We start from the raw sequence: 18,210 nt of genomic DNA, 5'->3' as shown, positions 1-18,210 counted from the left end.
TTGCTTGAATGCCAGCAAACACCGGGACCATACACTGCCATGCTTCCTTATGCAATGATTCCAGATTACGTGCTGCTGGCCTGGCGTGGCAAAGTGTCCTACCATGGAGGATGGAATAAGGCTGCCCTTCCCAGAAACCTTTTCCAAAGGCTTTGGGAGTACCTCCAGGAGAGCTTCATTGAGATGTCCCTGGAGGATTTCCGGTCCAACCCCAGACATGTTAACAAACTTTTCCAGTAGCTGTACTGGCCACAAATGCATCCCAAGTCTTCAGGGCAAATTAATCATTAAACAGGCTTACTTTTAAACCGTGTATTATATTTACAAAGGTACACTCACCAGAGCTGCCTTCTCCACCTTCAAGGTCTGGGAGCCTGGATTGGGAGGGTACTGTCTCCAGGGTGATCAACAGTTCCTGGCTGTTGGGGAGAATGGTTTCTCCACTTGCCTGGTGTGCGCTATCTTCAACCTCCTCCTGCTCCTCCTCATCTTCCTCATCCCCAAAATCCTCATCCCTGTTGCATGAGACTCCCTTGCAGGAGTCCACGAATAGGGCTGGGGTAGTTGTAGGGGCACCCCCTAGAATTGCATGCAGCTCATCATAAAAGCGGCATGTCTGGGCGTCTGACCTCGAGTGGGCATTTGCCTCTTAGGTTTTTTGGTAGGCTTGCCTAAGCTCCTTAAGTTTCATGCGACACTGCTGCGGGTCCCTGTTATAGCCTCTGTCCTTCATGCCCTTAGAGATTTTTTCAAATATTTTGGCATTTCGTCTTTTGGAACTGAGTTATAATAGCACGGATTCGTCTCCCCATACAGCAATCAGATCCAGTACCTCCGGTTCAGTCCATGCTGGAGCTCTTTTGTGATTCTGGGACTCCATGGTCACCTCTGCTGATAAGATCTGCACGGTCACCTGTGCTGATCAGCTTGCCACGCTGGCCAAACAGGAAATGAAATTCAAAAGTTCGAGGTGCTTTTCCTGTCTACCTGGCCAGTGCATCTGAGTTGAGAGTGCTGTGCAGAGTGGTCACAATGGAGCACTCTGGGATAGCTCCCAGAGGTCAATACCGTCGAATTGTGTCCACACTACCCCAAATTCGACTCGGCGATGTCAATTTAGGCGCTAATCCTCTCGTCGGGGAGGAGTAGAGAAATCGATTTTAAGAGCCCATTAAGTCGACAAGAATGGCTTTGTCGTGTGGATGGGTGCAGGGTTAAATCGATCTAACCCTGCTAAATTTGACTGAAACTTGTAGGGTAGACCAGGGCTGAGATGTGAAGGTGACAGCCTGTGCAGCCAAGAGTACCTGAACCACTGAGGCCTCCAATGATTGCTTTAGGTTACTGGACATTCCCACTGTTGGCAATTGGCTACTTATCGTAGGTGCCTCTACATGAACGCAAGAAGCCTGGGAAACAAGCAGGAAGAATTGGAAGTCCTGGCACAGCCAAGGAACTATGATGTGGCTGGAATAACAGAGACTTGGTGGGATAACTCACATGACTGGAGCACTGTCATGGATGGGTATAAACTGTTCAGGAAGGACACACGGGGGAGAAAAGGTAGAGGAGTCCCACTGCATGTAAGGGAGCAGTATGACTGCACAGAGCTCCACTATGAAAGTGGAGAAAAGCCTGTTGAGAGTCTTTGGGTTAAGTTTAGAGGCAAGAGCAACAAGGGTGATGTCGTGGTGGGCATCTGCTATAGACCACCGGACCAGGGGGATGAGGTAGACGAGGCTTTCTTCCGGCAACTAAAAGAAGTTTCCAGATCACAGGCCCTGGTTCTCATGGGGGACTTCAATCACCCTGACATCTGCTGGGAGAACAACATAGCGGTGCACAGACAACCCAGGAAGTTTTTGGAGAGTGTTGGGGACAACTTCCTGGTGCAAGTGCGGGAGGAACCAACTCGGGGTCATGCTCCTCTTGACCTGCTGCTCACAAACAGGGAAGAATTAGTAGGGGAAGTAGAAGTGGGTGGCAACCTGGGCAGCAGTGACCATGACATGGTCAAGTTCAGGATCCTCACAAAAGGAAGAAAGGAGAACAGCAGAATATGGACCCTGGACTTAAGAAAAGCAGACTTTGACTCCCTCAGGGAACTGATGGGCAGGATCTCCTGGGAGAATAACATGAGGGGGAAAGGAGTCCAGGAAAGCTGGCTGTATTTTAAAGAAGCTTTATTGAGGGTGCAGGAACAAAGCATCCTGATTGCAGAAAGAATAGCAAATATGGCAGTTGAGCAGCTTGGCTTAACAGAGAAATCTTTGGTGAGCTTAAACACAAAAAGGAAGCTTACAAGAAGTGGAAACTCGGACAGATGACTAGGGAGGAGTATAACAATATTGCTTGAACATGCAGGGGTGAAATCAGGAAGGCCAAAGCACCGGTGGAGTTGCAGCGAGCAAGGGATGTGAAGGGTAACAAGAAGGGTTTCTACAGGTATGTTAGCAACAAGAAGAAGGTCAGAGAAAATGTGGGACCCAGGCAACCTAGTGACAGATGATGTGGAAAAAGCTGAAGTACTTAATGCTTTTTTTATCTTGACCTTCACAGACAAGGTCAGCTCCCAGACTACTGCACTGGGCAGCACAGTATGGGGAGGAGGTGAGCAGCCCTTACTGGTGAAAGAACAGGTTCAGGACTATCTAGAAAAGCTGGACATGCACAAGCCCATGTGGCCGGATGCAATGCATCCGAGGGTGCTGAGGAAATTGGCTGATGTGATTGCAGAGCCAATGGCCATTATCTTTGAAAATTTGTGGCGATCAGGGAAGGTCATGGATGATTGGAAAAAGTTAAATATAGTGCCCACCTTTAAAAAGGGGTAGAAGGAGAATCTGGGGAACTACAGCCTCACCTCTGTCCCCAGAAAAATCATGGAGTCGGTCCTCAAGGAATCCATTTTGAAGCACTTGGAGGAGAGGAAGGTGATCAGAAGCAGTCAACATGGATTCACCAAGGGCAAGTCATGCGTGACCAACCTGATTGCCTTCTATGATGAGATAACTGGCTCTATAAATATGGGAAAGGGGTGGACACGATATACCTTGATTTTGGGAAAGGTTTTGATACGGTCTCCAACAGTATTCTTGCAAGTAAGTTAAATAAGTATAGATTGGATGAATGGACTAGAAGATAGATAGAAATCTGGCTAGATCTTCGGACTCAACGGGTAGTGATCAATGGCTCCATGTCTAGTTAGCAGCCGGTATCAACTGGAGTGCCCCAGGGGTCGGTCCTGGGGCTGGTTTTGTTCAATATCTTCATCTGGAGGGTGGCACGTATTGCACCCTCAGCAAGATTGCAGATGACACTAAACTGGGAGGAGAGGTAGATACACTGGAGGGTAGGGATAGGATACAGAGGGCCCTAGAAAAATTAGAGGATTGGGCCAAAAAAAATCTGGTGGGGTTCAACAGGGACAAGTGCAGAGTCCTGCACTTAAGATGGAAGAATCCCATGCACCGCTACAGACTAGGGACCGACTGGCTAAGCAGCAGTTCTGCAGAAAAGGACCTGGGGATTACAGTGGACGAGAAGCTGGAGATGAGTCAGCAGTGTGCCCTTGTTGCCAAGAAGGCTAACGGCATATTGGGCTGCATTAGTAGGAGCACTGCCAGCAGATTGAGGGAGTTGATTATTCCCCTCTATTCGGCACTAGTGAGGCCCCATCTATCGTATTGTATCCAGTTTTGGGTCCTCCACTAGAGAAGGGATGTGGACAAATTGGAGAGAGTCCAGTGGAGGGTAACAAAAATGATTAGGGGACTGGGGCACATGACTTATGAGGAGAGGCTGAGGGAACTGGGATTGTTTAGTCTGCAGAAGAGAAGAGAAAGGGGGGATTTCAGAGCAGCTTTCCACCACCTGAACGGGGGTTCCAGATAGGATGGAGCTCAGCTGTTCTCAGTGGTAGCAGATGACAGAACACGGAATAATGGTCTCAAGTTGCAGTGGGGGAGGTCTAGGTTGGATTTTAGGAAAAACTATTTCACTAAGAGGGTGGTGAAGCACTGGAATGGGTTACCTAGGGAGGTGGTGGAATCTCCATTCTTAGAGGTTTTTAAGGCCCGGCTTGACAAAGCCCTGGCTGGGCTGATTTAGTTGGTGTCGGTCCTGCTTTGAGCAGGGGGTTGGACTAGATGACCTCCTGAGGTCTCTTCCAACCCTAATCTTCTAGGATTCTGTGGTTCTATGGTTCTATGACATTCATAAGAAGAGAGTCAGGAAGGACTCACAAAACCTGAAAATCTTTTAGGCTTGGTACTTGGGATGTTTTCAATTTTTGCTGAAGGAGTTTCAGCACCCCAAGTTACAAATGTATCCAAACATGCAATGTATTTGTATATTTACATGTTAGAAATTCTGCACTGATAGTAGGGCAATTGCCTGTAGAGATGAGTTGATTTGATTGGCTCACAATATGTTTTTAAAGAGCTCTGCTTCAGAACAAGAATACTCTTTAACTTAATTAATTCCTTTGATCTCACTCTGTCCTTTACAATTCCTAGATGATGTTTTGTTAAGTACCATTTATCCTTAAACATAGCCCTTTGTATTGAGGTAGGTGAACACTACAATACTTTGCAAAAACATACCAGCTCAAAGTCTGGGTGAATTTTCATTTTTTCCCCCATAAAAACATCCAATTTTTTCTTTCAAAAATAAATGTCACCATTTTTTAACCAGCTTCAATCACCTGTTAGAAATAGGTCAATTTCTTTTATATGTCATATTTTATTTCTCTAGATACAGAGTATTTTTCAGTTTCTCTCTCTTTTGGATAGTGTACACTATTCATTTGTCTAGTCTGGTTATCAGAAATGTATATCTGAAAGTGTAGCTCTGATGGGATAAATAAGGAAAAGCTCAGTCCAAATTTTCAGTCTGGACTGCACAAAGTTATATTTAGTCCTGCCAAGGAGGGCGGCCCGTAGGGGACAATGTAGGATCCAGAACTACAATTCCCATGATATACTGAGGCAATATAGGCAGATGTAGACATTAATGTTGATCCAACTTGAAACAAAACATTTCATTTAGATTTTTCTCATGGAAAATTTAACTGAAATGTATCTTTTTCCACATAACAAAATTAGTGTTAACAAAATTCTGTCTTCCAATTGGAAACGCTTGGGTAGAACTTTTTCAACCAGCCCTAGAATACAGGAAGAGCACAGAGGATCTCATCAAAAGTCCATTGAAATCAACATAAAACTTTCCATTAATTTCAAAAGGCATTAGCTCAGGTCATAAAGGTCCTCTAAGGTCTTGTCCATCTCTAATTTCTGTGATTCCTTGAATTCTTGCGAGTTAAAGGGATAAGTGGATTTTTTGAGCCCTACTCTGAACCAGACTTTCAAGACACAAGTTTTGCAATATCTGTTGCTTTTATGAAAGCCCCAGGTGCTGGAATAAAGATATGCATGAGAAGCTCAGTTTTCATGAAAAAAAACCAACAACCCAACAAATTCTAGCCATCATGGTTGCCAAGAAAAGCTCGAAAATGTGAAGCAAGTGCACCTGAGAGGCACAGAGATGTGACGCAACTTGCCCAAGATCATGCACTAGATCATTGGCAGAGAATAGAACATGTCTCCTGACTGTCAGGTCCATGCTCTGTCAGCTGGACACTACAACGTCTACATGTAATTTAAAACTGCAAGGTCTTTATTTAATTCCGCTGCCAAATTTATCATAATTATTATGGGTTCCTACATATCTTCTGCCTTGGGTTTTATATCCTTACTGAACTATGCTGGAAACAAAAATGGAGCTTTAATAATTAGAGAACCGTGATCTCAGGCTTTAGAATTTATTGCATTTATTATTTTTTAAAAATGAGATACCTTTATTTATTCTCAGAGTGGTATTACTGCAGTGCTCATCTTAAGCTGAAAGAAACCAAACTCAGAGAAGAGAGTCCACGCAAAATTCAAATTTTACATCAACAATTCAGCATTACACAAAACCACCAGAAAACACAGACACAGACACAGACACGCACACATACAGGCATATTATTCAAAAACAATAATCAGAATAAAACTAAACAATCTGGTTGTAAAATATTTGATAATATAAAATAATATCATTTCCTCAATAGCAGAGCGATGGTAATTAATCTTAGATTTTACGATTTTACTGAGGCAGTGTAGCCTAGCAGATAAAACATTAGACTGGGACTTAGGACCTGGTTTCCATTGCAGCTCTGCCATTGACTTCTTGTGTGATCTTACACAAGTAACATTTTCTCTTTGTGCCTCAGTTTCTCCCTCCATAAAATGGGAAAGCTGATATTGACCTCTTTCGTAATGTGCTTTGTGATTTACTGAGGACAAGAGCTAGGCACTATTATTATTATCTAATTCTGTAACTTCAAATGTAATGTAAAAACCATTGTACAGCTGTACACCGCTGTAGCGTCGACACTTCCTACAGTAAAGGAAGGGGTTCTTCAATCAGTGCAGTTCACCCATCTCTCCAAAAGGCGGTCATGAAATTGGCAGAAGAATTCTTCCATCGATCTAGCTGTGTCTACACAGGGGCTAGGTCAGCTTATTTACACAGGGCATGACATTTTTCACCGCCCTGAATGATGGAGTTAAACCAACCTAACTGTGTAGTGTAGACCAGCCGTTTGTCTGCAACGTCTTTGGGACACGGATTGCCTCTCACTATGTGTTTGTATAGGGCCTAGCACAGTGGGGCCTCAATCACAATTTTGCTAGTCTGAGTGTTACTATATTACACATAAATAACAGTGAGACAGTCTCGGCCTTAGAGAACACACAATCTGCATGACAGGCAGGATATAACAGGTTGAAAAAATAAGATCTTGACCAAGAAGGTGGGGAGGGGTGGGTCAGTTAACAATGAGTAAACAATAAAAAAAAGTTGAGCAGAAAAAACTCTCCCTGGGGATTTTCCTGCAAATATTCACTTGTGCTTATGTGCATACTCAAACCCCACTCCTCTGAACAGTGAGTGAAAGAAATCGGCCATGACAAGGAGAGAAGAGAGTTATGATTCGAATATTCACCAATCCTCTTTCAGTGCATATGTCTTTGGCCACAGCAGCATAATCTAATTTCAAAAAGTCCTGAGGCTCTAATAAAACCAATTGTATAATAAGAATGTATTTCTGGCTTGTCAGTTCTCAGAATTTCAGTGCAAGCCTTGCCTCTTTCAGGCTAGTTGTGGGTTTCCCAGTGACATTTTTATGTTGATTGTAACCACGAGCAGATGGATTCACTTATAGTAGCTGCTACCTCTTCCTAACCATTTACACAAGGAAACAGCAAAGCTCTAAGTTCTATCCAATGGCAGCCGGCCACTGACAACACATACAAGGAGGAGGCAGGGTTTTTTTTCAGGAAGTGGCCCTTCATTTAATGAAAGAGAGGACCATTTGCAAGGCCCAGTACAAGGCATGTACCAGGACTTCCTCACAAACCAAAAATGAGTATTCTCCAGGAAGAAATTGTACTTTAAATAAACACTGGAATATCACAAATCAGCTTCCCCTGCACCCCCAGTTCAAAACAGGGAAGAAGTCCCTAACTGAATGAAGCACTATGGCTGCCCCCAACTCTATGCATGTGGATGTCCTGAGTGGTATTGAAAATGCCCATATTCATTTTAAAAATAAGGATCCCAAAATTGCTGTGACCAAAATCAACCGGCAAGGACATTTCCATTGCCCTGGTCACCTTCAAAAATCTCTGCAGATCTTTGGAATTCTCTGTTCCCCATTTGTATGTCAGCCATACCAAAGGATTTGGGATGCTATTGGTAATCTCATCCAAGATTGATGAGCTGGTGCATAGTAGAACAAGGGATTCTGAGATGACACATGTCTAATGCGGTACACCGGGCTGGAGAGGAGGTGTTCAAAACAACAAGCTGAACTGTGTTCTCAGTTACATGGGGGGGGAACAGCTCATTAGAAGTCGCACTTATGGAACTCAGAACAGACTTTGGTCCAATGTAGTTGAAAACACTGATCAAGAGGAGGAAATGTATTTGGCAAGACATTGCAATAGTTCACCAAAGCAGAGTTTCATCAACTACTGGAAAAAGAACAGGAGGACTTGTGGCACCTTAGAGACTAACAAATTTATTTGAGTATAAGCTTTCGTGAGCTACAGCTCACTTCATCGGATGCTATAGCTCATGAAAGCTTATGCTCTAATAAATTGGTTAGTCTCTAAGGGGCCACAAGTCCTCCTTTTCTTTTTGCGGATACAGACTAACATGGCTGCTACTCTGAAACCTGTCATCAACTACTGGCTTTCTCTGGGGTAATTTTTATTTTATTTTGGGTGTGGGAGATAAGATATTCTGAAGGAAACCTATTAGTAGAGCTGGTAAAATATTTTTTACTTGAAACTTTGTTTCCAAATTTTAAAAAATGGCTTTTTGATTAAATGGACATTTCTACTAAAAATCCATTTTCATCAGAAAGTATCAGGTTTTCACTGAAAAACAGAAACCTTGCAAAATAAAAAAAAATACAGATTACATTTTTGGGGTGTTGGTGTTGAAACCCCAAATATTTTCCAATCCATTACAATTTTGAAGAAAATTTTCAATGAAAATGAAGGGCTTTTGTTTTCATGGAAGTAAAAAAAAAGTCATTAGCCAACCAACTCCATCCCTTGACATTTTTATAAAGATTTTAGGCTGCTGCACATATTCAGGAAGAAATACTCCATTTACAAGAAAAACGGCTTTCAATAGTCATGGAATATGACACTTATTAAGAACATATCCTTCACATATAGCAAACGATAAATCTGACATCATATTGTATTATTGCTATATTTTCCTTTAATTAATTTTATTGTAAAAAGCCCTGATGTAGATCATTCCTTCCTGAAGAAAACCTGGTGGAGATAACTAGGAAGAGAGGGGGAGTCTGGGTTTTAGCTTGGGGAGTATTCCTGGACTTAGCCCCTCATTTGAAAGGTATATATTGAGATGGAGGCGGGAGGGAGTTTGGTAGCCTTGAGACTTTTTATGTATTCCTAGGGACCTACAGAGGCAGGAATCCCTTTTAATACTCAGAGCCTTCCTGAGGACCATTGTGCTCACCATCCCATGGCAACATGGTGACAGCAAGGTGTGTGCTGTCATTGGCCAGAATGCCTGGAATTGCCCTGTAATAGTTGAGTAGGGGACTTAGAGAGAGGTAACACAGCTGTGAGCTCTTTCATCTTCTGTCCCCATTTCTTGTCTAGATGGGACTATGGAGGAGGCTTTTCTACTGTACCTCTCCCTGGCACCCCACTCTAATGGAAGAGTATTTGCATACATCAAAGAAAGGGATGTTGGGTGAAAGATGGCATGATCTGGAGGAATGAACACAGGTCTGAGAAAGAAAGTCCTGAGTTCTAGTCCTATCACTAAATCCCAATATGGCAGATAATTTCACTACCTTTTTTTCACAATCTGCACAATGGGGATAGTACTGGGGATCCATCTATCTTACAATGGAGAACAGTGCATAGAAGGTGCCAAGTATCAGGGGGTAGCCATGTTAGTCTGTATCCACAAAAACAACAAGAAGTCTGGTGGCACCTTAAAGACTAACAGATTTATTTGGGCACAAGTTTTCATGGGTAAAAAATCCACTTCTTCAGATGTATTTTCACTCCATGCATCTGACGAAGTGGGTTTTTTTACCCACAAAAGTTTATGCCCAAATAAATCTGTTAGTCTTTAAGGTGCCACCAGACTCCTTGTTGTTTTAGTGCATAGAAGGACGGCAATACTGAGTATTTCATGTTCCCTTTCCTTGTTTTTTAACAGTAAATATGACTTGAACTCTACTCTATTTAGTCGGTCTGCATAATTTTATCTCCTTAGTTTATGAAACCATCATTACTGCAATGAAGATATTTAACACCACAGACAGGACAAAAGTATCAACACCCTACACCAGGGGTAGGCAACCTATGGCACACGTGCCAAAGGCGGCACGCGAGCTGATTTTCAGTGGCTCTCACACTGCCTGGGTCCTTAACACCGGTCCAGGAGGCTCCGCATTTTAATTTAATTTTAAATGAAGCTTCTTAAACATTTTAAAAACCTTATTTACTTTACATACAACAATAGTTTAGGTATATATTAAAGACTTATAGAAAGAGACCTTCTAAAAACATTAAAATGTATGACTGGCACGCCAAACCTTAAATTAGAGTGAATAAATGTGGACTCGGCACACCCCTTCTGAAAGGTTGCCGGCCCCTGCTCTACACTATACACAGGATACAAATGTCATTAAAAGTTCTTTAACTTTCAAAGAACAGAAAAGCCATTTTCTTCACTTCAACCACTGCTTGCAATTTTTCTAAATCTTTTTTTTTGTCAAAACGTTGGCAAAAAAGTGATCTGCATTGTGCTCCAAATGATGTTTTTGGTTGGGTTTTTGTTTTTGTTTTTTGTTGTCACTCAGTAACTAAAAAACATATTGAAACTACTTTGGGCTTAAAAAGGGAAAGTCAAGTTTTCATATGCAAACTCAAGCTCAGCCTGACCCATGGCCCACGCTATCAGTGGCAGGGACACTTTAATTTGATACATAAACTGGTACAGACAACGATTCAGGCTTTGGGGATAAATGTTCAAAGCACAAGTTTATGCATCGTAATGAATGGGATTTGATATTCAAGAAACTTGTTTTAAAAGCTTGCTTCAAGGGCCAGAATCTAATTCCAGATGTATGCAGTAATATAAAGGAAACATTAAACAAAGCAAGCCTGGGATTCCTAACAGCTAATCTCTCATTCTAGTAATAATTCTACAACCCTAAGTCACAATTCATCTATGCTCAGGAACTCTTATTTTGAATTTTCTTGGCTATGTCTTTTCATTTCTGCATCAGCCAGGACTAAGGTTGAACCTTGCCTCAGTTTGAAGGATTCACAGGAGACGATACATAGCTTGAATTGTCCTGACTAGAAACAATAGTGAGAAAAATAAATAAACCTGATTTGCAAAGTTTTTAATAAATGAAAGCACCAGAATTGATTTGCTACGATTTGGGGCTCACGTTAGTCACAGGTATTTGAACAACAAAGGGGTATTTGTGAAAATGGTCAGAAAACTCCACAGGTACAAAAATTTCAGCATGAATTATTTGTTCAAAAATTCATACCAGATGGGTTCTACTCAGCATTTGCTTGTAAGCAGAAAGCATTGACTACACTTATTTAATTACAATAGCACGTAGAGGTCTCAACCAAGATCAGGACCCCATAGTGCTGGGCCCTGTATAAACATAAAATAAGAGACAGTCGCTGCCCCCAAAGAGTTTACAGTCTAAATGAACAAGACAGACAAAGGGTTGGAGGGGAAACAGAGGTGAAGGGACTTGCTCCAGGTAACACAGCAAATTATCACCAGAGCCAAAAACAGAGGCCAGGTAACTGGAGTCATAGTTCAGCATTTTATCCACTGAACCACAGTGCCTCTCAATGCTAAGGCCATGTCTACACAACAGCCTATGTTGGCAAAACTTACGTTCCTCAGGGGTGTGAATATTCCACCCCCCAAGTGACATAAGGTACACTGACAGGAGAGCTCTTGCTCGTCAGCATAGAGCATCTTCACCAGCTGCTCCGCTGCAGCACCGTACATATAGACATGGCCTAAGAAACGTCGCTCACCAGCCACACAGCGTGAGAAGCAGCACACAGGCAAAGAGAACGGTTTGTGAGCAGCTCAGAGTTTGAAAATAATTCATTCTCTCTGACAAATAACAACTACATTTAAAGAAAATCAGGATTTGAGCACAGATGAGTCATTAAAATCAAAGGGGCTTCCTTTGTAATGAATGGTATCCTTAATGAATATTTCCACCATCAGAGAACTTCTTTTCACCACCGACAAAGTGCGAGTTGCACCCAACGAAGAGGAGCGCCAGCAGCTTTTCAATAGATTTGCGCTCGCTTGTGATGATGAATTTGGACTAAGCATCATTCTAAAGAAGACAAACATTATGGCACAAAGTGAGTTGACTGCACCAGAAGTTTTAATAGCAAGCCCCACACTAAAAGCTGTGCGCATGTTCGGCTATCTAGGATCAACTGCATCGGATAACTTATCTTGAGATGATGAGCTTGGTTCTTGCATCAGAAAATCAGCCACCACATTTGACCAACTGACCAGGCATGTGTGGCATTGACTATCAAGGTACAGGAAACTGGCATTGACTATCAAGGTACAGGTCTACTAGACATGCATTTTGAGCACGTTTCTGTATGGTGGCGAGACCTGGACCACCTACAGTAGGCATGAGAGAAGGCTAGATACCTTCTAAATAGTTTCTTTCTTCCTGCGGTCTTTGCCATATTCTAAATATCAAGTGGGAAACCAAAGTTTCTGACACTGAAGTACCTGAGGAAGCAAAATTAATAAGTCTAATCCCTATTCTCAAACACAGACATCTCCCTTCACTTGGTCATGTGTGCTGGCTGGATGATGAATGCATTCCAGAGGATCTCTTGTATGGAGAACTTGTGGATGCTCCAAGGCCACTGGGCTGACCTAGGCTCAGGGTTAAGGATGTTTGCACGAGGGACTTGAAAACTTTCCATATCAATACAGCAAGCTAGGAAGATGCCTCTAGTAACAGTCTACGCTGGAGGGCTGCGCTGTGCCAAGAAGTCAAAAAGGCTGAAGAGAGGTGGATGAGAGAGAGGAGAGGAAAGAGGAAAGCGCAGCAGGCCTCAAGTGCTAGTAGGCACTGGCTTCATCTTCTGGCCCCACGCTTTTCACCTGCATCGTCTGGGGCAAGGACTGCTGCCCGAGGATTGGATGTTTTACCCACTCATGGTGCGGCGGCACAGCACACAGTAACCGATCAGCTCGGGCGCTCACATGACCATCTGCCAAAATGGCCCGTTGTGCTAAAGCTTCGTTCCATCCCTTCCAGACCCAAACTTGTTTAAATTGAAGTCAATGGGAAAATTCTCATTGACTCCAATGGGAGGAAAATAGAGTTCAGAGGCCCAGATTCAGCAAAGCATTTAAGCATGTGCTTACAGAGCTTTGCCTAAACCCTGAACACGCAGTTTAAGCAGTTAACAGGGTCTTGGGCTATCCCCTTAACCCAACTCTTTCTCTCTCTCTCTTTCTCTTTAGCTGTTCATAATCTGGTCCTTAGAAATGAAAGCCTGCAAGACCAATTAAAATGGTTCAGCAAAGCACATCTATTTAGGAAAGTATCTCAAGATTCAGCAAAATCATCTTCATGATTAATGCATCACCGTTGTCTGCTGATACCCTCCGGTGCCCCCGGGAGCATTTTCCCATGAGGAGCTGCTGCCATAGTAGATATATCTCAAATACTGTGAATGTTGGGGTGTTGAGTAGCTTTATTTTTAACAGTTGAAGTCAATGGGAGTCTCTCCATTGACTTCACTGGCATTCGTGTCAGGCCTATTATGCATCACCCTGATTTCCCCTCTATTGTTGCCATCTACTTTTATGACAACTGATATTTTTTTTAAGTGAGCATTAAAGAAATTTTTACTAATTTTAAAATACAAAAACAATGGAGTTGTCTTGCAGAGCTCAACTTCAGGCCATGTCAGAGCTTTTGAAATTACCGAAAAATCATCCAAAAAGGAGAAAAAGTAATAGGATACAGGAGAGTTGGTGAGAATTTGAGAATCCACACATTTTGATTTTTAAAAATGAACATTTTCTGAGGATTTTTCCCCCTGAGCAGTTCTCGAGCTGAAAGAAAACTTTCCAGATTTATGACAAAAAAGGGAAAATATTCATGTTTTTTTTTTATTTTGCAGTTTTCTGCCCCATCTGTTACAGAGATCATTTCAGGAATGTTGGACAGCTGACTCAGGCTATACTGGTTTATGTTTCCACTCCTTTAAAAAAAACTGCAATAGATTTTTGTTTAATTTGTAAAAAGAAAAAAATTGCTCCTTGACTGAAACTTTTTCTTTCTTTTTCTTTTTCCTTTTAAAGTTTCTGCACAAAGCATTTTTTTCTTTAAATGGCAGGGTGAGTTATAAATTTCTAAACATTGATCCTTCAAAGCTAAGACCACTAATGGGAAGTGATCTTAAAGGAATATAAATGTGCTTAAAAATAACCTAAGAAGTAGCCAAACCAATCATTTGCTCACCTCCTAAACCTTGAACCTTCTCTCAAATAATCAATGAAGGAGGAATATATGCCAAACCACTAAGAATTAGTTTAGCTGAAACCACTCTCTCTGAAGTCCAGTATTTCAGGTAAATATGGAGCTGGTTTGTATTTATGTGTATTTTTAGAGGCTTTAGATCAGATATGGAAAATTAGTTTCTTTCTGGCCTTCAATCAGGGATGGAAGATTGAGGCCTTACGGTGCTGTGTGGCAGCTTAGAATGTCTTCTGCAAACCACAGCATGTGTTAGTCAGCCCCAAACACCAGTCTTATTAGATGCCTCAGATTCCAGGACCTTCAGCGTCTATGGATAAGCCAGCTGGTCAGGCATCTCTGGGTAAGCTTGGTCAAACAACTGCTTGATCTCCAAGACAGCACTTGGTTTAAAAAAATAAGATAACATGCTATGCTTCCCGTCTGCCTGTTGATTACATCTGTGCAAGAGAATGAAGATGTCAGCACAGAAACCACAGCCATCCACATTTCTCCCTATTAACCTGCACATCGTATCTATTAGCACACAGATGTCTAAAGTAAGTGTTGATTTGATAGTCTGCTGAGTTTGGGGCCACTCAGATTAAGCGATTAGCCAAGGTGGTCACAGATGCACCCCCCATGCTTTGGATATCGCTAAACCTCTGACTTCCAGATGCTGGAACTGGGCGACAGGTGTTGATCACTCAATAATTGCCCTGTTCTGTTCTTTCCCTCTGCAGGATCTGGCACCAGCACTTACAGAAGACTGGATATTGGGCTAGATTGACTATTAGTCTGACCCAGTATGGCCGTTCTTAAGTGATATTGTGCAGTAATGTGTCTTCATTGTTCAGTACATAAGAACACAGGCTTTTCAGCACACACCAGGTTTGTTTTCTTCTCTTTTCTAAATGGCAGAGCGAGTTCAAACTCCCTAAAACACTGGCTCCTTGAGTCTAATGACATCAGTGGAGACCAAAGGTCAGATTTTCAAACCAATTTAGGTGCCTAAAGATTCACATTGGCTCCTAGTGGGATTTTCTCATGGGAATCAACAGGAATTAAGAGTTAGATGCCTAACCTACTTAGGTGCTTTTGAAAAGTCCCACTTGGCAACTTTGTGCATCCTTAAGTGCCTAATACCTTTGAAAATCTGGCCCCAATATAGTTGGGTAATAGATAACATTTTCAAAAGCACATAGTAGAGCTGATTGGAAGAAAGACTGCATTTTGCAGAAATTTTCAAGGTTTCAAAATTTGGTTTTGTTCTGCTTTGGAATCAACCTCTCTCTCTCTCTCTCTCTCTCGCTCTCTCTTTCTGAAATACTTTTTCAGTGAATATGTTCTGAGTAGCTCTACTTAGCAGCTTAATTCTCATTGGGGAAATAATTTCCTCAAACAAAACTGGTGAAATCCACAACTTGTTCACCTCCTGAACCATGCATTTTCCAGACTAAACAATTACAATGGAATTAAGTCCCAAACTACATTGCACCTCTGCTCATGATCCATCCCCAAGAACTTTACAAGTTAGAGTCCTGATTCTAATGAGGGGCTGAGCATCTCATGTAAGGTATTTGTGATTGGGGCCTGACCCTACTGACTGTTTCTTTGTCAGGGGTAGAAGCAGACAGCAAAGGGTTAAAGGATGTGGCTCACATGCACTTGGGCCCAACTGTTAGGTATAAAAGGAGAAAGAAGCAAGTATTGATAGCTGTTTGTGGGCAGGTAGTGATGATGAGTACCAGGATCAAGGGACATGCAAATGCTGTTCTCCAGCTTGAAACCCAAAAAGGATGTAACTTGTTTTGAAGGGTTTTGATAGACTTTGCAGAGGGAAAGACATTTAGCAAAACTTTTATTGCACCCTGGGAATTGGAAGGGTATTTTGTTTCATTGGACTATTTATTCTACTCCATGCAGTGGTAGATTTGGAGCTTGTTTGGGTGTTTTCTTCTCACACCACTGGGACTGTGAAATGTTCTCAGCTTGCCCTGGAATTGAGGGCCCACAAGATCTTAGAAGAGACTTGGCCCTTAGCGTGATTAGTCCTTATGGGCCCAGTCCAGCAGCCCTGTTTTGTCAAAACTCCCACTGACTTAAATAGGACTTGCCACTAAGTAGAGCTACAGGATTAGGCCCCCAATGCATGAGTCACTTGACCAGCCTTATTAAAAGCCAGTTGGCTTTGTTTGATGTGGCAGCTGTGTAACAGAGAAAAGGAAGCCTACATAACAGCTGAGGATGGGAAGTGAATATCCAACTAAAAGTAGATAGGGGTTTTAGTTAGGCAGAATTATCCACATTTTAATTTGGCCAGAGCAGTGAATGGACTGCTGCAAAGAGTGTACAAAGATCCTGTAAGTGATCAGGAACATGGTTTTATGACTCATCCAAAACCCAGCACTTCCGTCAGCACAGTGTATCCTGCCACCACGTCAACAGTGACTCAGAGGGGAAAGAGCCACCTGGTGAATCGTCAGCACCCAATATTTCCCTTTGGGATTTGCTTATTCATAGCACTTTTCCCTAAGCTCTGTTATGTTCTGAAGCACATAGCGCTTTGTCAATCACCTTCTAAAGAGCTGTCTCTATGTAGGACATGAAATATCTTTTTAATTGTATTGCAGCATTTGGCTGCTCATTACAAGCCCCTTGAGAATGAAAATCACTTTTGTAAGAGGAATACAACCAAGAAGACAGCACCTGAAAGAACCATAGCTGATGAGTACCTGATGAATCGGCAATTGCCCCAATCATTCCTGTAGGTAGTGTCCCCCTCATTTACATGGGTCTGCTCATTGGGCCTAAACATATTTGCACACACACACACACATCACTGCAAGCAGCTGCAATGATTTTGCTATCTATACCCAAGCATGGAATCTCTGTCAAATGTAACACTCACCTCCAAAATAAATTACTCCTTGCAGTCTGCCCAAAGACTACATTTGGTGACTTGTAGGGATCTATATGTTCCATCTGATATTTCAGTGGGGAGCATGCTGGAGATGAAAAGGTACAGTTGAACCCCAGAGCTACGCTCACCTTGGGAATGGAGGTTGTTTATAACTCTGAAACGTCCATAACGCTGAACAAAACATTAGGGTGGTTCTTTCAAAAGTTTGCAACTGAACATTGACTTAATACAGCTTTGAAACTTCACTGTGCAGAAGAAAAAATGCTGCTTTGCCTTTATTTTTTAGTAGGTTACATTTAATACAGCACTGCACTGTATTTTTTTGGGTTTCTGCTGCTGCCTGATTGTGTACTTCTGATTCCAAATGAGGGGTGTGATTGACCGGTCAGTTCGTAACTCTGGGGTTCGTAACTCTGAGGTTCTGCTGTAACATTAAAATGAGCAGTGTGGTAGCGGGAGACTGAGATGGAACTCATGATAGCAGGGGATTGAGATGGAACTCATGGTAGCGGGGGATTGAGATGGAACTCGTGGTAGCGGGGGATTGAGATGGAACTCATGGTAGCTGGGGATTGAAATGGAACTCATGGTAGTAGGGGACTGAGATGGAACTCGTGGTAGCAGGGGATTCATAGAATCATAGAATATCAGGGTTGGAAGGGACCTCAGGAGGTCATCTAGTCCAACCCCCTGCTCAAAGCAGGACCAATCCCCAATTAAATCATCCCAGCCAGGGCTTTGTCAAGCCTGACCTTAAAAACTTCTAAGGAAGGAGATTCTACCACCTCCCTAGGTAACGCATTCCAGTGTTTCACCACCCTCCTAGTGAAAAAGTTTTTCCTAATATCCAACCTAAACCTCCCCCACTGCAACTTGAGACCATTGCTCCTTGTCCTGTCCTCTTCTACTACTGAGAATAGTCTAGAACCATCCTCTCTGGAACCACCTCTCAGGTAGTTGAAAGCAGCTATCAAATCCCCCCTCATTCTTCTCTTCTGCAGACTAAACAATCCCAGTTCCCTCAGCCTCTCCTCATAACTCATGTGTTCCAGACCCCTAATCATTTTTGTTGCCCTTCGCTGGACTCTCTCCAATTTCTCCACATCCTTCTTGTAGTGTGGGGCCCAAAACT

Source organism: Lepidochelys kempii, chromosome 5 (assembly GCF_965140265.1).
Source record: "Lepidochelys kempii isolate rLepKem1 chromosome 5, rLepKem1.hap2, whole genome shotgun sequence".
NCBI lineage: Eukaryota > Metazoa > Chordata > Testudines > Cheloniidae > Lepidochelys > Lepidochelys kempii.
Note: the sequence above shows the minus strand (reverse complement) of the source record.